Source organism: Nyctibius grandis, chromosome 1 (genome assembly GCF_013368605.1).
Source record: "Nyctibius grandis isolate bNycGra1 chromosome 1, bNycGra1.pri, whole genome shotgun sequence".
In the NCBI taxonomy this organism is placed as follows: domain Eukaryota; kingdom Metazoa; phylum Chordata; class Aves; order Nyctibiiformes; family Nyctibiidae; genus Nyctibius; species Nyctibius grandis.
Genome location: NC_090658.1, coordinates 38,135,100 through 38,158,385, shown reverse-complemented (window position 1 = coordinate 38,158,385; position 23,286 = coordinate 38,135,100).

Here is a 23,286-nt window from a genome sequence, read left to right as displayed (position 1 = left end):
CTGCCTGCCATGTAAACTGTTCTGCGTATTTGTTTGAAATTATTGTCTCCTGTATTGGTCTCCTGACAAAGCCAAATTTTAGTCTTTCTGTACTGGCCAAAGAAAGTGCAGGGTGGTGGGATGAGACAGGATTCCTTTTGCAGACAGATGAAACAACTGTCAGGAATGTTCAGGAATTCCAGAGGCAGGGAGATTGATACAGAATTTGTAAAACAAATCCTTCAAAACTTTCTAACATCACCTTGTGAAATAAAGGGAAAAAATGATTTCTGGGACAGAAGAAGGGTGGGGCTAGGAAAACTGCTGTGAAAATAAAGTTTGTCTTCCTTACTATGCTTCTACCTTAGACTATCTCGAGATGGTTCAATTGGCCAGCTTTCTTGGACACCTTATTCAAGGCATTGTCCAGCTCACTGCATATGCAGCAGTATGGTAATGGATTTGTGGTGAAGTTCCTGTCAGAGTTAAAAAGAGAGAGATGTGTGTTCAGCTTGTGTTCATTACTCAGGAGCTCCTACAAAAGTACCCACTAGCCCAGTGACATCTGACCAAGAATTCTCATGGAACAATCAAGAGAATGGTGGGTATGCGAAGATGCATGTTACTTTGCAGAAAGGTGTCACCTTCTGCAGGTGGATGCTGTATCTGGTGCATGTGGCTGTCTCTCCACTTGCAGTTGTCTCAGTAAGTAGGTTTCAGTGACACTTTTGGATATACCCAGAGTGCCGCATCCTGTTTTTTTTCACAATGAGAACAAACAGCCGTTGGAATAATCTCCCCAGGGAAGAGGTGGATTCCCCAACACTGGACACTTTTAAGATTCAGCTGGACAGGGTGCTGGACCATCTTGTCTGGACCATGTTTTTGCCAGGAAAGGTTGGACCAGATGATCCTTGAGGTCCCTTCCAACCTGGTATTCTACGATTTTATGATTCTATGGTATAGTGGTGTAGGGGTACCCTCACAGAGGCACCAGCTGCTATTGTGGTACATGGAAGCTTAGTAAAAATGATGCTGAGTATGTTCCCTTGGATATATAATTTGTGAAATATGGTTACAGTAGCTTCTTGATGTTGGGACATGGTAGGAGGGTGTGCTGATGTTACAAATATTTGAAATTAAAAGAAATTCAATTTAATCACAAAATGATAAGTTTGTGTTCTGTATTAGAGTTTGTAAAACTAGCTATAGGATTGTTAAGTTTGAAACAGGTAACCATGGGCACCGTTAGGTTTGAAGTAGGTAACCATAGAAACCCCACTAGATAAGTTGCTGGACTTCTTGTTAGAGACCGTCATGGACACTAGTTGAATACAATGGAGTTATTGGACGAACAAGTTGCAACACATTAGAGACCAACTAAAACTGATCTTGAGACTTGATTGAGAGCCAAGGTACTACCACGCCTGCGCAAGAAGGAAAGGTAAAAAGTGCACAGCGAGGAAGACATACGGCCTTCATCGCAGAGACCCCGGCCCACAACCCCCAGGAGAAACTGCGCATGCACAACCAGGAGGAGTTAAAGGCGGAGACTATGGAAATGATTTCTCGGAACTCATTATAATAAAGGACGCCTTTTCGGGGAAAGTTATGAATATGTATAGGCGTCCTTGGATACGTGATGAATATGTAATATTTTACTACATAAATATGAGGTGAATTATCGAGGGGGGCGCGCACTACTTTGGAGGGGCTACCCCCCTTGCTGCCCAGCGCTGCAATAAAGATGTGTCTGCTTCTTAATGCTACATTGGTGTTAAGAGGTTTTATTCCCGATTTCAGTGACACTGACAGGGATTGTCTCGAATGTCCTACAATAAGTGCAGGTAGACATGGCACCTTCTGGTACAGGTAAACATGGAGCAGTCTTGGAAAGGTGATTCCCAAGTGAGCATCATCTCTATTTGGCTATGTGCAAGCAGCCTGGGTGTTGTAGTACAGCTGTGACTGACATTCGCCTGTATGACATACCAGCTGGAATAACATCATCTCACTCCTGAAGGCATTCTTGGAGTTCAACATTGCAAGTAGCCAGCACATTTGTCTTTGAGTATGCTCAGAGCATCTTGATCCATATAGATACAATGAATGAGAATATGGAGTTTGATTATTTCATTACTGGGTATTCTCCTTTGCTTCAGGTTAAGTAGTCTGGAAAAAAAAATTGCAAGGCCTTATCTATCTTTTCTTATCTTGGTATTGAGCAAGCACAGTTCAAAATGAATCCAAAGGGAGGAATGTTTACCAGCGTTCATCAATGGTAAAAATAATCTCTGCTATAAACAACAGAGAAGGCAGGCTTAAGTAAATGCCAAATGTTTTTGAAAATCATGTCCTAAAGATTTTCTTTCAGTACTTAAGAAAATTCATCCTTCCAATAACTACAACACTGAGGATAGGATTGTAAAGCAGCAAAGAGACAAGAAAAAAAAAAAAGAATTTTCTTAATTAAACCACAAAAAATCAAAAGGTAAAATACCCACTTTTATACAATAGACGCATGAACTGTTTCCAGTAATGACTGGAAGGGAAAATGTGAAGCCTATCTTCGGAGATTAGAAAAATTTTGCTAGGAAAATGCTCTTAAAGAGTGGTAAAGGAAAATTTAGTTCTTCTTTTTCCTAACCTGTGTTGAGAATTTACAGTATTTGGAGAAAAATGTGTCTGTTTTGCTATATAGCTACGTACGAGCATGCCAGAAAACTATAGAAAGAAGGAAACAGAGGCATGTGTGTTGACTGGAGACAGTATTTAAAATATAGAACAATTACAATCATACCATCACAGTTTGACAGTGCACATTTCTTCACAGAGCTAAAACTAGTAATAATGTCTAGCTTTTCTGCAGTATTTCTCATTAGAAGTTCTCAAAGTACCATTGATAGCAGCTATTACAGCTCAGCCACAGGCATCCCTGACAGCACATCTCTGACTGTCCACACCATCCTGGCCTAGAAGTGCTGAGACACTGTGCAGCCCTACATGCAGCTGCTACTCACATCCCTGACAAATCTCACTCCAAGACACCCAAGGGAACTAAAACAAGTCCTGAAAAAAAGGTGTCAAAATGTCATCAGGTTCACATCATCACAGGTTTTATCACACTGCAGGCACACCAGGACTGGAGACCTCCCTTACTCAGGGGCACAATCAATGCTAATGTTATGCTGATTCTGAGGGCACTTTATGATCCCATCCTGTAAAGGTGAGGCAGTTTCAATGCCTTGACAATCAGTAGTAGATCCATGTAGTCCCAAAAGTTTGATATGACTGTAGTATACCGCAGGGACAAAGGAGAAGCTGAAAATGGAAGTCAATAGGAGAATCTTTTTGATGAGTAAAACCCACAAGATTGGGGTGGAAAGAATGAGTAGTATTTTCTTTCTCTCAGTTTTTGATTTAGTCTTCTGTACAGCTGAATAGGTGGTGCTTTTGCATCTAATGAACACGAACAATTTTTAACAAATTCAGAGGTGGGCATGACCCAAAGTCCAGGCTCAAGAAACTGTAGAGCAGAGATGCAAGGAGCCCTTACATTTATTGCAGTTCTTCAGACAGGTTTATGTTGAGAGAACAAATTTCTTTCCTGCTTTGAAGGTATGGGCCAGATCATAGCAGGTCTTTCTCTTCTTTCTCTTAGCCTCCACAGCTGGGAAAAAGCTTCTAGTCATATCTAAGCTCAAAAGACACCAAAATTACAACCTTACTATGGTAGCTCAAGCCATGGGCTGCAATACTGAAACATAACTATTCATATTGCATAATTGCTCACATGTTCCCTGCAAGCCGGCTCCTGCCAGTCCTCCAGGCAGCACTCAGGAACTTTTCAGTCAGTTGCATGTAGCAGGACCATTCCCAGTGTGCTGCACAATGCAGTCTTTTTGAGTATTTTATGAGAAGATAGTTTAGGTTCTGTAGATGAGAGCTGTGCCAGGCCATTTGCCCTCCGAGCCAGACAATAGGCCTATTTTATCTGCAGCAACAAACGTAGCCTGAAAGCCTGAAATGACCATATTAAACAGGTGACCTATCTCTCAGAAGAGGCCTGTTGCACATGAGTATCAATGACACTAGAGAGAAAGAAGAGTGTCCATCTATGTAAATGTTTTCCCTGGTTTTCTATATTCCTAACAGGAAAGAAATAAAGGGAATAATTGGTGGTCAGCTTGCAGGGCTACCTCCCCACCATTGACTAAAACAGCTGAAAAAAAAAGCTATGCTTGAGTTACAGGCACAGCAGGGCACTACTGTACAGTGATTTGAAACGGGATGCTGTTGTGATTCCAAGCTGACTTAGTAGCTTGGAATAAAAATCATTTTTAATATCAAAAGAATCAAAGAGCAGGCTCCCAGAACCAGGGACTGTGCCACAGTCTCATTCACGAATGTGGCAGGGTTCACGTTCCTCACTTGCACATTCATAGACATATTTTTGATTTTGTTTGTTCATACAGAAATGATAGGAAAGCATTAGAGAAGGTTATTTTCTAGAGAATCATGAAAAAGGTAGAGATAAACCAGTATACAAGACCGACAAGACTTCAGGAATGCAGGAGGCTTGCATATCTGTTTTGCCAATAATACTAAATATACATAATCATACTTGGTGCTAGTAAAGGGTGCAAAAATGGGGTGATATCTGTTCCCTTCTGTATTTACCTCTTTTGTCTGATCTTTATAACACAGGACACAAAATTTCCCCAAGTAGTTCTTCCACCCATATACTTCGGATGAACAAAACAAGTGCTTTTTTGGAGGAGACATCCTGCCTTTATTTAAGGGTACTGAGGGAATGAGATCAAGTTTCTCACTTAACTTTCTCTGTATTACGCTAAACACATAAAACTTCTTTAACATCCACCTGAAAGACACATCTTCCAGAAACAGAAAACTACTTGTGAACACTCTCTTGTGTTGTATTTGTACATGTTCTTGTTTCCTGACTTATTTTCCAAAGTGTGGATTCTGTAGGGTACACAGTATACCTCAAAAGGCAATAGTCCCATTATTGCAATAACTGTAACTTTTCCATTTCTACTCACAGTCCCCTGTTTGAGCACCCACAGGCACCTTTTCTGCTCTGAGTCACCATGAGTCCATGTTCAGCTACAACCCTCTACAACCACCAGGTTCTTTTCTAACTCAGCCTTTCCAAAACACTGTATCACACTCTGTAAATTATTGATTATGAACAGTAGGAATCTATGTTAGCTTCCACGGTTTATCATTAAAAGTGTCCAGCTTCCTTTGTAAAACTGGCTTGTTATTCACAAGTTTTGTGCTTAAAGCAAGAGTTTTCAGACTCTTCCCCTCAAGCACAAATCAGGAAAAGCTCTTTTGACATCCAGAGCTAGCTGATACAGATCTAGTATAAGTGAATCAGGATTTAGTACCCTGGAGTCAGGCATCTTGGACCAAGTTGCAATACATATATACATAAATGTATTATGAGAATTCATTTCATCTCATTAATTGCCATTCAGATGTTGTTATTTATATTTGAATCACACATTCATTTGTGCAATAATAGACTTTCTTATCTGCATTAATGGCTGCTCTGCTGGATGTCTTCATGCTACATCAGTTTTTCTTCACTTTACTTTCACACATAAAATCTGCACCAAGCCAGACCTTCATGTGTTTGCCCAAACCATCATTAGGCATTCTGAAATTGAATGAGAAGTAAAATAAAATGTTTTCCTTGAGTGTTTCCATATTTTCTTGGTTATTTAAGAGTCAGCCTTTTTAAGGAACAGAAAAAAAACACAACAAAAGAATGACAGAATGAGATATTTAGAAATGCTGATCTTTACCAATATGTTACCAATGAATGAGTAATACTAATGCTCTGTTAAAAAGCTGTTGATTCTGTGGGAAGATATTGGTTTCCTGGAACTTCAGCTCCTCGCAGCTGTCAGCCACTTTTATCAGCCTTGAAAATAATTAAGAAGTAAAAATCGAACCCATTTTTCCTCAAGGTGTTTGTAGATGGTGCATCCAGCAAAATTATCATGACAATGAATTTGAGTTGCAAAGAAAAAAGGATATGGACTGAGAGCTAGAAGAGACAGAATTCCAAAGGGCAGTGAGTGATTTAATAGTCCCACCACATTAATGCCACATTTCTATGTTCATTGAGTAACCAAACTGAAAATAGGTACTATTCAGTACTGTCTTCAACTATTTTTATTCTGCTTTACAATTTCAGAAAGTAGAGGAAATTACAAATTTCAAATCTGCATAGAATGTACAGTAATTAAAAGTATATTTATTTTTGCAAGAAAAATACAGGTTTTATTTCATATAAAAAAAATTTGAATTGGAATAAGGGAAGGCAAAAAGGATGACCTGTAAAGCATATGCATCACTAGATCTGTGAAAAGAATGTATTGTGAAAAGATTACTGAGATTTCATAATTCAGCTTGGCACCAGAAGAGAGGAAATCTTGTCTGTTTTAAAATCTCTAGAAATGAAAATTCCAATAAAACTAGAGTAGGCTACTCAAGATTTTTAAAGTTTGAAAGGGTACTTAACTTCAGTTTTCTAAGTACTGCATTGCGGTAAAGAGTTAAAAAAATAAAAGGAGCAATAATTTCAAAAGGAGAATTTTTATGGCTTTGTGTTTTTTTTTCTTTTTTTTAACATGATGAATTTATGTTAAATAGATCAAATTTCACAAAGAATTTTGTTTTCTTCACAATCTGTCAGACCCTTGGGTTTCCTAACTTTGAAACTTTTCTACCACTTTTGGAAAAGTTACAAAGTTGGAAGATTGTCAACTTTTCTCTGGGTAAGTTTTAAAACTTACAGGCATTTTACAACATTCATTATACATAGGTTGGAAAGAGAAGGAGAAACTTAATCACTCCCTTATTTACATTCAGTAACAAAAGAAATTTCAAAATTAAACTAAAAAGTGGACAGGAAAAATATCATTGCTTTTGCTTTTCTGTTTTATTGCAAAAGGAAAAGCTTCCTGTTTTGCAGCCTGGGTGCAAAAGGGTATTTCGACAAGTTTAAAATGTTCTTTTCATCAGTTCCAGTAATTAGCTTTTGCTTTGCTTTTCTGTATATTATTACTAGAGATTCATATACTTTTATTTACTTATTATCCTCCAGCTCTTCTGCTTCATAACAATGCTATTCCACTCCAGGTTTAATAACTAAGCTGTATTGTACAGTTGCTGCTGCTCACATTGCAAACTTTCCATCCTATGGATTGGTGACAATTACAAGTATCAAAAAAATGTATTTAAAGTATAATTACAAGTATAATTTATGTAATTGCATTATCTTTATATATGGCAATGACAAATAATGGGATGATAAAAGGAGAGGAATGACTGCTTTGGGTGACAAAATGGTAGCCGAAAGTGTGATGTAGTATGGGTAGTCAAAGGGAGAAAATGAAAAGACAGTATGAATGATAGATGACATGAAAGAAAGTATGGGAAAGGAAGGACTAAGGACAAGGGGGAAAGAGAGTAACAGAAAGGAAAACTGTTACAGGGATGATGACAGGAGAGCAAATGTGTGGAGTAGTGAGCTTGCAGAGTGGGACTCAAGCAGTCAAGAGCGTAGTTTAGCAGCTGACAAAAAGGAACTAACAGATTAAATTAAATGATTAACTGAGGAAGCAGAGTTGGCAACAATGTCTGTTTAAAAAGAATGGAATCACTTAGGTTACCGACTAAGCTACCTAGAAGGATAAAAAAGCAAGTAGCAATTAATTCATTCAGAAGATAAGTAGCAAACATCAGCATATCAGTGAAAGAGTGAGCTAAATTTAATATGTCAGATATAAATGGGAAGAGAGATGAGTCAGCAAATGGACAAATAAATAGATCAAGTAGTAGATTAGCGGTAAGACATGATGCAATTGGTGAGAATTAGCTGTCAGAAGCCAGGTACCTGGAAGCAGTATCCCAAACATGCTGGCTAGTTGCAGCAGGACAGCCAGAGATGCCTGCAGGGATGCTGCTCTCCTAGGCGAGTGCCTGGCCAGTGCTGCTTGGGGGCTGAGAGCAGCAGGATGAGACAGTAGTAGTGGGTATTTGCTTGCTCATACAGGTCTTCTGCTGAGAGAGAGGGAAGGAAGGGGCAGCAAAATTGCTCAACAGGGGGAATGGCCCTGCATTTTGGGTCTCTCAGTTTGCATATGCCCAGCTTGATGCCTAAAGCTTGCTTTAAAGATACAGAATCACAGAAGCACAGAATCAGGTTGGAAGAGACCTCTGGGATCATCGAGTCCAATCATTACCCTGACACCACCATGACAACTAGACCATGGCACTAAGTGCCATGTCCAGTCTTTTCTTAAACACATCCAGAGATGGTGACTCCACCACCTCCCTGGGCAGCCCATTCCAATGTCTAATGACCCCTTCGGAGAAGAAATTCTTCCTAATGTCCAACCTGAACCTCCCCTGGCGAAGCTTGAGGCTATGTCCTCTTGTCCTATCACTAGTTGCCTGGGAGAAGAGGCTGACTCCCACTTCACTACAACCTCCCTTCAGGTAGTTGTAGACTGCAATAAGGTCACCTCTGAGCCTCCTCTTCTCCAGGCTAAACAACCCCAGCTCCCTCAGCTGGTCCTCGTAGGTCAGACCCTCCAGACCCTTCACCAGCTTGGTCGCCCTCCTCTGGACTCCCTCCAACACCTCAACATCTTTCTTGAAGTGCGGGGCCCAGAACTGGACATGGTATTCAAGGTGTGGCCTCACCAGTGCCAAGTACAGAGGGACAATCACTTCCCTAGACAGGCTGGCTACACTATTCCTAATAGAGGCCAGGATGCCATTGGCCTTCTTGGCCACCTGGGCACACTGCTGGCTCATGTTTAGCTGGCTGTCGATCAGCACCCCCAGGTCTCTTTCCGCCGGGCCGCTTTCTAACCACTCTTCCCCCAGCCTGTAGCGCTGCATGGGGTTGTTGTGGCAGAAGTGTAAGACCCGGCACTTGTTCTTGTTGAACCTCATGCCGTTGGTCTCGGCCCATCTATCTATCTAACCTGTCCAGATCCCTCTGTAGGGCCTTCCTACCCTCCAGCAGATCGACACTCCCACCCAGCTTGGTGTCATCTGCAAATTTACTGAGGGTGCACTCAATCCCTACATCTAGATCATCTATAAAGATATTGAACAGCACCGGCCCCAGAACTGAGCTCCGGGGAACACCGCCCACACTGCTGTGAAACGGTGACAAAAGGGAAACAGCTGAATCTTATTAGCACAACCTTGTACGCTTACTGTAGAAAGAAAGGGCCACTCATTCGTTAGCCTCATTTCCTGTGATGCTTGATCAAGCAAAATGGAGAGCTATGATTCAAGCTGCCCTTCCTTTTTACCAGCCACTCCTTCCTTCCCGTAGGCTCAGCAGAGAGACTGAGGTCATTTCTGAACTATTTGCAGCTGCTGCACTAGTGGATAGGTGTACAAATATCGTGAATCAGGATGCCTCTTTGGTGAGTGGGGAAGCAGAGGGGAGAAACAAAACTGATGTTTACAAAGCAAAGATAAAATAAACAAAGATTTTAAGTAATTCCACACATAGGTACTAGATATGTCACCTTTCGCAAAGGTATTCCATTAATATGAATTTTTAAATAGTAAAAGGGTGATTATTATTGAGGGGCTTTTTTAAGACAATTGCATAGTATCATGTATTGGACAGAGGTTTGAAGGACAAGAGAAAGTAAGTTTTTGTCAATATGTTGTTATTGGGAAAGCAGAGATAACTGATGAAGGACAGCTGGGATGTGAGGCTATTCCAAACAAAGACAGGGAAACTAGAGGAGGTATCTGGAGAGAGTGAAAGTAGTTAGCAAGACTAGTTTCAAAGAGATCCAGTTTATGTGTATATACAAACACGTAAAACTACTCTCCTCTGATTATGTTCCTTTATACATAAATAAGACTACACACACTATTGGAATGAAATATCCAACAGATCCAACATTCCAGTTTCTCTGACATTTTTAACACATTCATTTTAAAGCCTTGAAAGTCTTTTCATTTTGTCTTGGAAAGGGACAAGGCAGAGGGAAGTTTTCATGTTCCTAGAAATAAGTGTCACACTTGTTACTTGTTTGTCATTTGGACAGACTGAATCTTCAAAGTCCTCCTAGACCAGACTTCTGAGCACTTGTTAATAGAAATGGCAAATGACAGATGCCAGTGCTTGTTTTGCATACTTGCATACTTGTACTTGTGCACAAGATCTTCTAGCTTTGCACACACAAATTGGTGCATGCTTAGAATTTGAAGGTTTTAGAAAGAAAGATTTTGCCTTTTGAGTCTCATAAATTCATTCAGTCATAACTTCAATATTCAAAAGGAAGTTAAATGTATGAATGGATAAATAGATTAATCTTTCGTTGCTCCTACGTGTGATAATTAATTTTCCTCAGCTTAAAATTGTTTAGGATTAACACCCCTCCTATTGGAATATTTTTCTACTTGCTTTTGCTTTAACTATACCTTATAGTCAGTAGTTCCTCAAATATTAGTAGGGCACTTTTAGAGTGAGGCAGTAGTCTTGGTATGGAAAGCTGTTACAAGTTAGTTCATTATTTTGCAAAAGATAAATATCAAGTCTACTTCTTTATATTTGCTAATGTAATCTCTCCCTTTTTTAAAAAACTAGAAGGAGGCTGGTACTTCTCCTCTGCTTTGGAAATTTCCTGTTTTTTTCAAACTTCCTCCTGGACTGCCATTAGCAGTCCAGAGAGGCCATTTGCTCAAGATGCTATTGTGTAAGTTTACTAGGCTTATGAGGACATTTAGCATATGCTTCCTTTTATTTTTTTGAAGTTTTGAGGGTTTTTTTTTTTAAGTTCTGAAATTTTAGAATTTCTCTACTCCATCTGCAGTGGGTAGGTACTTTCTCTTCCTTCACAGAATGAAAAAGGACTGCATGAATAACCATGGAGTGGAGAAGACTGATATCTCTCTGTCTGACCACTAAAAACAGGAGACCCTAATCAAATAAGAAGAGTAATTGAATGAGATGGTTTTGATGAGCTTGAACAGCATTTGAAAAATTAAGTACAATAAGATTTAATACAGAGTAGCAATAAAATAAACAGAATAATAAAAACTGCCATTAAATATAAAAACATATACCTATAAAATCTGAGGTTGGTTACAATTTGCAGAACAGAGCACGGTGAAGTAAGACAGCAAAGAATTATAGTACAGTGTGGCAATATAATTCATAAGCATCTCGGGAGCATGACTCACACAATATACGAGAACTACATTTTCATGAATTTCTATAAATGACCAGATTTGTATTGTCTAAAGATGAAAAATAAAGCTTTCCAAAGTTATGTTGGTAAATGCAGATATATTTTACACGTTACTAGCTATATGTACAAAGTTCCCAAAAATTTAAAGAACCCCGAAGTCTAGGAAAGAAATGAAGATGGAAAACTTGCTTCTGTAATTTATTGTAGAAATAAGCTACAACAAGATCACAGTACATGACTCTTCATCATGACTGCAATCACATGAAAACTATCTTCACTTACTAATGCATTCCTTGGATCTAAATTCTTTGTTGTTGCAGCATAGTTACATTTTAGCTTGCTTTCATTTAGCTTCAGAAAACAAAAGAGAACTGGAGTTTTAAATTTATGTGCCCTTCTTCTATGAGGAAAAGTTCTTATCAGAAGATAGGAATCAGAAGATATGCACTTACCTCTGTAATTTTTGAAAGATATGTCTATGCATACACACAGACATAGACTTTAAGTGTCTGAACTTTCTGAATGCCTTCTCTCTCTCACTCTCTGAGTCCTAGACGCTGGTGCTTCTCCGGTTATGGCAAGGAAGGATAATCCAAGAGTAATGGAGTCCGGATATCCTGGAAGATCTCAGCTCTATTCCTTCTTCATCTCCAGCTCCCCCTGTGAGGCTGGGCAAGTTCACAGGCTTTTCTGGCTTTGCCTGTGCTGTCTATCTGAGTGGTCCAAGCTCGTTCCCAAGCCCAGACTCGCCTCTTACCCATGCTGCAGACACAGGCACCTTAGTGGGATGTATTGTCCCTCACATGGTCTGGATGGAGAAGACCATCTTGAAGCTGCCTTTGCCACCCTCACACACTTTGGCCTTCCAAAGCACTGTGTAAACACCTGAAGTGTGAAGAAAAGCCAGACTCTCATGAAGAAAAAGATAGGAAAAGATAGAAAATAAGAGTCATGGGGCTACACGTGTTTATCTGCACTGTAGTCTCCTGCTACAATGGAGGTGATATAATTTCTCCACTTGGCACTGCGCTGCGAGGAATCCTTCTTGCAGCAGTGTGAGGAGTTCAGGCACTTCAGCAGTAATGACTTTGTCCGTGTACCTAAGCTAAATAATAGCTATGATGTCCTAAATTTTCAAGCCTCCTTGCATATAAAAAGAGTGCTGATCTATTCAGAATTTAGGCCTCAAAGCTATTGTGCAAGCACTTAGTTTCAATCACGTGAAAAAAATCCTCTGAAAACACAAGGAAAGTTCCCAGTCTGAATAGGGACTAAAGAATGTCCTTTCAATGCATGAGCTCTCTGTTGAGGTTATGGAGAATATGTTGAAGGAGGTGAGAGGACCAGACATGGTTGTTGGTAAAGCAACTATCTCACCTTGCAGGGACATTCAATTTACATTTTTTTTTTGCCCCAGGCCCCTCTCTTTTATCCCCTTTATTTTCACTCCTCTTGTCTGTCCTCCAGTCTTTCCCTTTCCCAAGGTCTTGATTGCCCTGTGAGTTGCCTTTTTTTATTTCCCACACTTCATTGTTATTTTCACCTGCTGATTTATATAACTGCTGCACACATTGCTGCATTTGCTTTTCAGTGATGAAGTGTAATCTCTGAAGCAATGGAAGACCAAAAATCCCAGTAAACTATGTTCATTTAAAAAATGAAAAAGCCCCCATCATTGCATATACTTACATGGGTGAAAAATAGAGCACCATATCGCCCTACAATAGACAAAGCTAAAAGTTGAATAATATCCTCCTCTCAAAAAGGATCCATTAGTGAAATAAAATGCAAAGCCTTGAATGCACTGCAGGGCAGTAGAAATTCCTGATGCTAATATGAAAAATATGAAGTGTTGTAAAAGCAAAGCAGTAGGAGGCCTAGTGGGCAAAACGCAAGTGGTAAGATTAATATTGAAATAGGTGCTGGAGTAACTGCAAGAAGAGCTTAAGGGACACAGATCTAAGTGGTAAATTAATATATACAAATTTCCCTACTTAAGGGAAAGAGAATTCCCTTCCCAACGCTGGATGAAAATAGACTCTTTTGACTCATGGTGTTTTGTAAATATCTTTTTTCTCTTTGGAGAAATGCAAACAGGGAAATTTAAACCTAAAATATTGCTCAGCCTAAGAGAATTGAGTTCTGGGTGAATGGATGGATGGATATAGATAATGTATTATTCGGAATATTATAAACTTGATTTTTGGCTAAAGAGGAAATAAAGACATTTTTTGTTGAGCTGGAAGGCTGATATATTTGTTGAAGCAGTTTCTGACTTAGAAATAAATCAAGTGAAACAATTTGGCTATGGTAAATACCCTAATAACTGTCTGTACAACTTTTGATAAAAGTCTTCTATACTGCCAGTGTTCTAATTTATTAACTAATGTGGCTATGATAACTGGAAAATGAGTATGGGAAGTAGTTAAACAAGAGGTATAGAAAACATGTTCAAGGACATGGTTCTTCAGAGCACTTTCCTCAGGGATGCTTCCAGATGCTGTGCTACCCTGCTTTTGCCAGACTATGTAAGTGTAAATAGCAGTTTCAACAACAAAAATATTAACTGCACTTGTTGATTTCTTTCTAAGAAAGCCTAGAATTTTTAGTAATAGCTTCAATGTGACTAAGAGACAAGCCTAGCATAAAAAACAAGTTCGTTCTAGTCTCCAGCTGGTCTGACACTGATGCAGGGCTACTTCTGGGACAGAGCAATTCAGGGCATTTCTTCCTTGTTGCTTGAGCTCAAATCTAGCCCAGGGTGACTTTATGTGAACTGGTGTAGACGAAGGATATGCCTTATTTATCTGAACTAGCCTTACCCTGACTAGCCTGACTGCCAAGGGCAAGGTAATAAAGCTTAGAAATCCTGCCTAGAACCCTCTGCGGACATTTGGGCTGTTGGCCTTTGTTGGCATTGGCTCCACAACAGTAACACCGTCGGAGCGATACCTGAGCTAGTTTCAGGCTAAATGGACTGCATGTAATATTTTTCACTACAGAGTAGTCAAGATATAAATATGCACTAGGAAAAACCATAAAAGTGTTCAAAAAAAGTCATCCAATACATTTTAATTAATTCCTGTTTACAGATGCCAGTTGCAATCTGTACTGCCTTTTTGTTTCTACTGATACACAGAGCAAGAATTATTTATGTAAACTGTTGAAATCTGCAAATAGTTTCAAATCTTGAGTGCTTTTTAGAATTCATGTATTTGTGGCGATTCATGAGCAGTTGAGAAAAGACTGGAAAATTCATTAAATAAATTACTCATTGTGGATTATTTCACCTGCTGCTTCCAAATGTGAATAAAGAAATAAACATATTTTCATAGCAACTTGAAACAAAACAGGGTACAACATGAACTATTTCTGCTTGCAAGCACATTTCTATGTAAAAAAACACCTCATTCAGAAATAATTTGTAATATAATTTTGACCTTGACAAGTCATTTCAGTTGAAAGTCCATACCTGTGCACAAAGCACAAAACACAGACCTATCTTTAATAGATATCAGTAAAGCCCGAGTTGCACTTACACTGCATGCACAGGTTTGTTCAATGACAAGCAATAGGGTAGAAGATCTGGCTGGGTTTCAGATGGAAAAGCTTGCTTGCAGATTTAGCTTCCATCTCTTCCTACTTCTTTTTTTTTTCACTCTGTGTATTGCAAATCATTGACTGATAGTGTTGCCGCTTGTCTGCGGCAAGCTCCGTTCGGTTGCTGGCTGGCCTGAGGCTATCCGCACCCCAGGGCCATTGAGCACTGACACCAATGTGAGGATGCAACAAATGGCGTTTATTTAACTGCGCAACAGCCTTATATAGTCGTCTTGTCCCGTACGAACTGGCACATCCTGCTCCTTTCGCCACGCCTACCTTCCGTTACAGCCCGAGATTTTCTGGTCGCCGTACCCTAATCTACCTACAGATAGGAATTTCAGTGTTACCTTTTAGAGTTGGCAGAATATTTAAGCAACGAAAACTATAAATGGCATTTTAGAGGGAGATTTTGCTTTGATTGTGATGGGATTTTGTAGAGAACTAATGTTGTCTTTTCCCACTCTCAAAATGATGCCTTTGATCATGCCTGTCTACTACTTCTGATGCATTTTCCCTGATCTTAATCTTCAAAATTTATCTGTTACTCCACCAAGACATCATTAAGGTCTTTGATTGTGGTGCTTTCCCTGCAATTCTTCTTTATCAATTTCTACCTTCTCTCTTTTCTGTCCATATGTCTTTCATACGTTGAGATTTCTGGAATTTGATTTAATAATTTCTTCATGGTGGAAGCCATTCACTTCCTGAATCGCTCATGTGTGTGTGTGTTTCCATGAATAACTGACTACAGTAATAATTAAAGGGATAAATACAAAGTTAGACTGATGAAGTCATGTGTATTATTAAAGGGCTTAGATACTTGGAATAGCCCAGTAATACTAAAATGGTAAAGAACAAAATCAATGTATAGACTGGAAGGTGTTCTCTAATTATAGGGGTAAAGAGTGTTAATGAAAGTGTGACTTGAACTATTGCTAACAACGAAAATGGCCATGCTAGTACAGGTCATTAACCTGCTACAGAGTTTGTTGTGCTGGCTGTCATGTTTTCTTTCATGTAGTCTGAAGGGCATGCCATCACTTGGCAAATTTGCATCAGCACTAGGAAAAAGATCAGCCAGAAGTGGGCTGACAGAGGACTTACTTAGAAAATGGAAGTATATTGCTGATTTGCTTGCTTTGAATATTCTATCAAAGTAGACTGTGATGCCACTTTGCTGGCACTTTTTATTGTTTGCAGGTGTAAGATGTGAAGAAAGACGATTGTTCTGAATTCATAGAAGTCTGCCTGCATGACACATACTACAATGTCCTGGCAGTTGTCACAGTGTAATTATGTCTTGAAAAAACAGACAGGTAAAATCTCTACTTGAAAATGCTCTTAAAAAGAAATCATATAGCACCCCCACAATAGTAACTGAGAGGTAGGCACCTAAGAAATACAATTGTATCCAGGAAACCTTACATAAAACATGATCAAAAACAAATGAAGCAGATGTAACTATGAAGAGCACATTCAATGCATAGTATCACCTAAATGTGTACTGCTGGAGAGTTTCTGAAAAAAAAAAAAGGTTTTTAAATCTAATTTAAACTTGGCTAACTCCAAGGACCTTCAAAGGTCATAAGAAAAGCCCCAAAATGAAAGTAATGAAACTCTTGTGTGAAATTCAACATTGAAATATAAGCTAGAATATGAACTTAGACTTATTTTAACTCCTAATTAATGTATTTCTCCATTTCAGTTCCTTTATGATAGCTGAGGCTATTCTTTGACTCCTGTTCCCATAATTCTTGGTCCATTAAACAACTGTCTTTTAGCATTTTTCGCTCACTTGGAGCTGGGAACTTAAAGCTGAGCTAACTTTATATTAAGAAGATAGAATCAGTCTTCAGTACTTCTGACTCTTGCTTTACGAAGAGCACATTCCTTGGCCATGCTTAAAACCGTCCTTGAGGTCTTCAAAGAGCCTTGCAGCTATGAATTTTCAAAATGTAAAACAAAAAAAAGACATTTTGAATAGCCAAGCTAAAAGCACATTTATTGTATTGTGAGGACCACATCTTCTCAGCTGTGAGGATTTGCCTTAGATTCGCTTGGTTGCAGTTCTTGTTTTTTTCCTGTTTAACTTCTTAGAATGCTTCATTGCTATGAGGGCTTAGACAACAAGGGAGCTGCAACTGTGCAGCTTTATTTACATAATGTGATACAGTAGTAAGATCTTGAGTTTGCTTCTCAATGTGGAAAATAAATTAATACACTTTGTTCTTTTCCTCTGAACCTTCTCAGCATAGTATCACTGTTTGATCACACAGGGCTAGTTATGCCCTGGCTTGTCTACATGGTCACAGCAAAAGGGGGAGAAATAAGGAGCTTTCCCCTGCGGCACACAGGTCAGACAGACTTGCAGCCCAGGTGCCGGGGGGAATGCAAGCACTGCACCCTAATTGCTCTGCTGGGAAGCCAGGGTGGTCCTAGGAGGGAGGGTGCAGCCAGAGGCATGATGCAGCAGCCTTTGTAGCACTTCCCATGTCACTGTGCATGCCAAGTATATGAGTACATCCAATTCGTGCCAGAACTCTTCCGAATACAAGTCTATGCGTTGTATGATCTAGCTCTATATAATTATTTCTTTATAGCTGTATTATCAGCATGCAAATTTCCTTATCCTGACTAGCCACTCTAACTCAGCCCTGAATGACTCTTGTTCTCTGAGATCCCATGCAACCAGGTAACAGGGAAACACAAACCATGTTTAGAGAAAGAGACAAAAGAAGATAAAATTAGACCCTTTTCCAAGAGCCTCCATCTCATCCATGAAGTGACTGGGATACAGAGAAGTTCATCAACTTCCGCACTTGCTTAGTGCAGTGCAGTCTCATGCGGACTGCCCCAAGCTAGCCCCAGGCAAACAATACATCTACACAGCACTGTGTGGCAGAGCTCAGAAATACTAACTGTGGACCTGAAATCAGCCTTGTCAGAGCTATGCTCAGGCTTATTAGCATAGTGGGTCTGCAAGGCTAGTTAGCTAAGACACTCTGCTGTGGCTAGACTGCTCCTGCTACCAGGGCTAGTCTGTTCAGGATGGATAAGGGATGCATTTGGCTTCATTTCATATTACAGACTCCCCCTGTTATTCACATCTAGTTTTGATGAGTACTCAGGTCCTCTGAACACTATCCATTTATTCCAAGTACCACCAAGACCTCTTGATGCTGATGAGAAGGCAATTAATAATCAGGATATCTGATGCTGCAGGCTTCAGAGGAATTAGCAAGCAAGCTGTAAACAGTTTAGCTCAAGTATCAGAAAGAGTCTTGTCAAGCACTGCAGATCTCAACACGGGCTCACTTAGAGGTCAGGTGCTCTGCAGTCCATAGTGAAAAGGCAAACCATGTTCAGGCATATGAGCTACTTGGCCTCCCTCTGCGCTGCTCTATACCCTTCAGTTGAGGTTATGCCCCAAAGATCAGACTCCTGAGAGCAAGAAGCCACTCCACACTGCCTCTCCACCAAGTGGACCACACACACAACTCACAATGTATCCCTAAAATTTCTGCCACAACTTCCAATTTGTTCCCATTAAGGATCTGGGAAGGTAACAGAATATCTTGCAGTGGATTAAGCAGATCATGAATAGATAACCAGAAACCCACACCAGACTGTTTCATCCCACACTTAGTGAAGCATTCATTATTTTTGGTATTTTTCTTAAGGTGTAGAATATAATCAGTTTTCAGTGCTGGCTGTAACTAATTTAGTTGTAATAGGACAGGAAACATCATCAGTCTTTGAGACCACCGTCATGTAACAGTCTCTTTTTGATCTTATTTTTCCTTTTCATTGTCTTGTCTTTTTTTCCTGTTAGAATCATAGAATAGTTTTGGTTGGAAAAGATCTTTAAGATCATTGAGTTCACCTGTTAACTTAGCACTGCCAAGCCCACCACTAAACCACGTCCTTAAGAGCCACGTCTACATGTCCTTTAAATACCTCCAGGGATGGTGTCTCCACCACTTCCCTGGGCAGCCTGTTCCAATGCTTGATAACCCTTTCAGTGAAGAAATTTTCCCTGATATCAAATTTAAACCTCCCCTGATGCAACTTCAGGCTGTTTCGTCTCATTCTATCGCTTGTTACTTGGGAGAAGAGACCAACACCCACCTCACTACAGCCTCCTTTCAGGTAGTTGTAGAGAGCGATAAGGTCTCCCCTCAGACTCCTTTTCTCCAGGCTAAACAACCCCAGTTCCCTCAGCCACTCCTCATAAGACTTGTGCTCTAGACCCTTCACCAGCTTTATTGCCCTTCTTTGGACTCTCTCCAGCACCTCAATGTTTTTCTTGTAGTGAGGGGCCCAAAACTGAACACAGTATTCGGGATGCGGCCTCACCAGTGCAGAGTACAGAGGGACAATCACTTCCCTAGTCCTGCTGGCCACACTATTTCTGATACAAGCCAGGATGTTGTTGGCCTTCTTGGCCACCTGGGCACATTGCTGGCTCATATTAGCCAGCTATTGACCAACACCCCCAGGTCTTTTTCTGCCAGGCAGCTTTCCAGCCACTCCTCCCCAAACCTGTAGCGTTGCATGGGGTTGTTGCGACCCAAGTGCAGGACCCAACACTTGGCCTTGTTGAACCTCATACAGTTGGCCTCAGCCCATCGATCCAACTTGTCCAGATCCCTCTGCAGAGCCTTCCTACATTCCAGGAGATCAACACTCCCTCTGAACTTGGTGTCATCTGCGAACTTACTGAGGGTGCACTGGATCCCCTCGTCCAGATCATTGATAAAGATATTAAAGAGAACTGGCCCCAATACTGAGACCTGGGGAACACTTGTATAAACTTGACCTGGAAAAAATATGAACTCTTCCATAACACAAACACCTGACACCATCATTCACTTTTAAAAATTTCTGCCTTGAGGAATTCTAATTTCTTCGTAGAATAAGTGCAGTTTGTGTTTGACTTTTACTTACAGAATATTTATGCATTAGTTTGTGGCTAAATCTACAAAGGAGCCTAAATACCAGCTGACTGCCCATTCTGCATCTTATATTGAGCCCCTCTTTCCCCTTATGCAATATCTCAATGATTAGCAAATGCATTGAGGTTCAGGTCTTTGTGACCTCTGGTTGCGGTGTTAACCTGTGGGCTATAGCTCACTCTGAAGCTGCAGTATGAAATGGTATCTCACAGTACCTCCTGCTGAATTATTCTACTCCTCATGGTATGATGAAATCGGGCCAAGGAGAGTCTCAGAGCTCCATTCTGCACAGCTGGAAAAGTCACAGAGGAAAATAAAGGCCAGCTCCTACCTAGTCCAGGGGCCACTGGACCTTCGATGAATGTTTGCCATCTTAGGGACCCTGACGTTTATGGTGGAGCTGGGCCAGCTCTGGCAGGGAAAGGGTGCAGAGCTGAATGGGGCTGCTCAGAGAAAAAGGGGCTAAAGATACTTCCCTCCCTGCTTCCTTCTTCTACAGAGCTACTGAAAGCTCAGTATCAGTTTCATCCCTGCCTTCAGTCTCGCAGACTGTCGCCACAGCAAGGCTGACCGTAAGGAAAATCTATAGAAGTGAGCGTGTGGCTGCCGTCACAGCAGTGATAGTCACGGTCAATGGCAGTTAATCTTAGTCCGACAAGCAACTGCAGTTCTTATAACTTTCAGCTGTTTTTCTGCAAATTGTACAGATTTTTCTTGAAGTAATTAAAACAATAATTCTATTATGAAAACACTTTACGAGATAATATCCTCTTCAATTTCCTTTAATATTTTCTAGGGAATTACCATGGGTAACATAGAAAACAGGTAATTGAATTTCATTTCTATTACCATTTTGACAGCCTGAACTCTTTCCCAGGGTGACAGATTTAATTTCTCACACATGGCTTATATTGTTTTTAAATGGAATAATAAGTAGCATGTTATTGTTTCTTGCTGTTGCATCTAAGCCATTGTTTAGCAATATATCCATAGTATTTCATCTGAATTGATAGCCATGAAAATTCTCAAAGCAGAACCTCAGCAGGGATAGATTGGTATAACATCACTGGAATCAGCTGTGCCGTGCTGACTCACACAAGCTCAGGATTTAGCCTGTGGTATTGCTATCACTTTTTCTTTCCTCTCACCAAGTTTTAGCATATTTTTCTTACCTATGATCTAGACCAAGGCATGGAAAAAAACCCTGTGAATTCATTATGAGCCCAGCCCTGCAATCCAGTGAGCTACACAAGGGGTGACGTGTCATTGTCAATTTGCACTGAAGACAATGGAAGCAGAAGGTGTTCTGCCTCCTTCCAGCAGCACTCAGAAACTCATACAATTTAGGCTGCAGGAGCAACCTTTGTTCGTGCAGCTGCCAAGGACATATTTACAGCTAATTCCAAAGATGCTAATGTTAGAATAAATCAAGAGCAGGGAAAGGGGGGATAGCTTTCATGAATGCCTCTTTCCAACACAAATTTGAAGGCTAATAAGCATTACATAATACTGCTGCTTTCAGTTCAAAATCAGGTAGTTTAATTCACCTCTGAAATAATAACCTGTATTAAAATCCTCAACTCTGGATGTAAATACTTGCTTTCTGCACAAGTTAATAGCTTTTCTGCATGCAAGGGTAGAGGAAGTTTAAGAAGGTCATAATTTCCTACTAGCTATATTGAGAGGGTCACTTGGAGGTGCTGTGCATCCCAAAATGAGTTGCAAAAGTTCACAGGAATCCCTTGATAATGGCATTGCCCTTTGTACTTCCATGATACTGAATTTTATTTCTGTTTTCCAGAAAGGAAGTTTCTGGCCAATCTATTGTAAAATCGATGTGAAAATACAGGTTAACATAGAGCAGAGTGTCTGATAGTTAAGCTTGAAAGGAGCAAGCTGCTATAGTAGAAAACAAGCAAAGCCTAAAATAAATATATAAACTTAATGACTACAAGTGTAAGGTCAGTCCTTTACACTTGCATTGCATTCTTGGGAACCATCCTACAAAAATCTTTTTGGTTCAGTTCCTGAAAAGAATTTTGCGGCAACACAATACAGACTTCAGCTTTTTGCTTATGGGGCAGACAAGTTTATTTGCACACTATCCCAACCCTGCTAAGGTGCAATTAAGGAGCTACAATTTTTAACCCTTTAATTATTGCAGACACAGCAGCTGCAGAAGTGGCAACTGTAATTCTGTACCCCCCCATCCCTTCCTCTTGCATGCTTCAACGCACACTTTACAAAGACCCTACACTAGCACTCAATGAAAACAGAAGTGAGGGCCAGCCTGTGACATTCTGCTGAAGCTGTTGTAATCTTTTCTCAACCTGGTAAAGCAGAAGACAGTAGGTAAAGAGGTTATAGATGTGGCAGCAGATGGAAGGATGATCTGTCAAATGGGAGAAAAACACTGTGGGGTTGGTGATGGAATTAAAGTATTTATGTGCTCAATACAATAGTAATAACAACCATTGTCTCTGCTTATCCATATCATTGAGACTATCCCTTATGTGTGAAACTGACTGTTCCTTCTTCAACAGAAGGTAAGAAAGTGCTTTAATATTTCATCAGAATTAATAGCATTTTGGAAAATTTTGTATAGTCAGTGTGGGCAAGGTGAGAAACATTTTGGGGGCTATATCGAGGAATGCTGGCAGGATTTAAGGAAGCAGTTACTAAAGGATGCAGAGTGACTGTAGAAATATTCCAGAATGTGTAATTGCAACACAGGCCCTCCAGCATTTTAAAGACCCCTAAACGTACCGACACACTTGCATAAAATCTACTGGAAGAGAATGAAAATATGTATATATTAATAGTTAGCTTCATTTTGGGGAGCAAATCAATGTCCAGCAGCATTGGTAGGTTAATCAATGTTTTTCCACTAAAACTAAACTGCGTCTTGCCAGCAACAGATCTCTTCTGCCCACACAGGTGGTCTACTTTGACTGTAGCAAATAGGACAGGGAGCTAATCGGGTTTTAGAGCTCACAGTAAAGTATTTACTTTGGCCTGAGATTGTGCAGATGTCAAGCAAAACAACCAATACCAAACCAAGAAGTGCAACAGAACTTCATGGCTACCTCAGCTTGACTCAGACAGAAGTTTTGCATAGCTGGCCTCAGTTTACCACTGCTGATTTCAGGGGGATTTGTAGAGGGCTTTTCTTGCAGCTGGCAAAGCATGTCACGTTTATAATCACCATCTAGTACTGCTATAGAGGAGTTGGTGCTGAATGGCAAAAAAAAATATTTTGAAAGAGAAAAATAAGGACGAAATACATAAATGATGAAATAGAAATGCAGTATCTTTGTGCTTTCATATTTGCGGGCTTATAAGAATGCATCCAGCCTAAACTGTAATGAAGCTCCCCCCCCGAACCATTATTAAGGAGTCCAGCATATAAACAAGTATGCTATTCATAAGCCAAATTTCATAAAACAAATGTAAAATAGACAGATTTGCCTCAAAGAGTC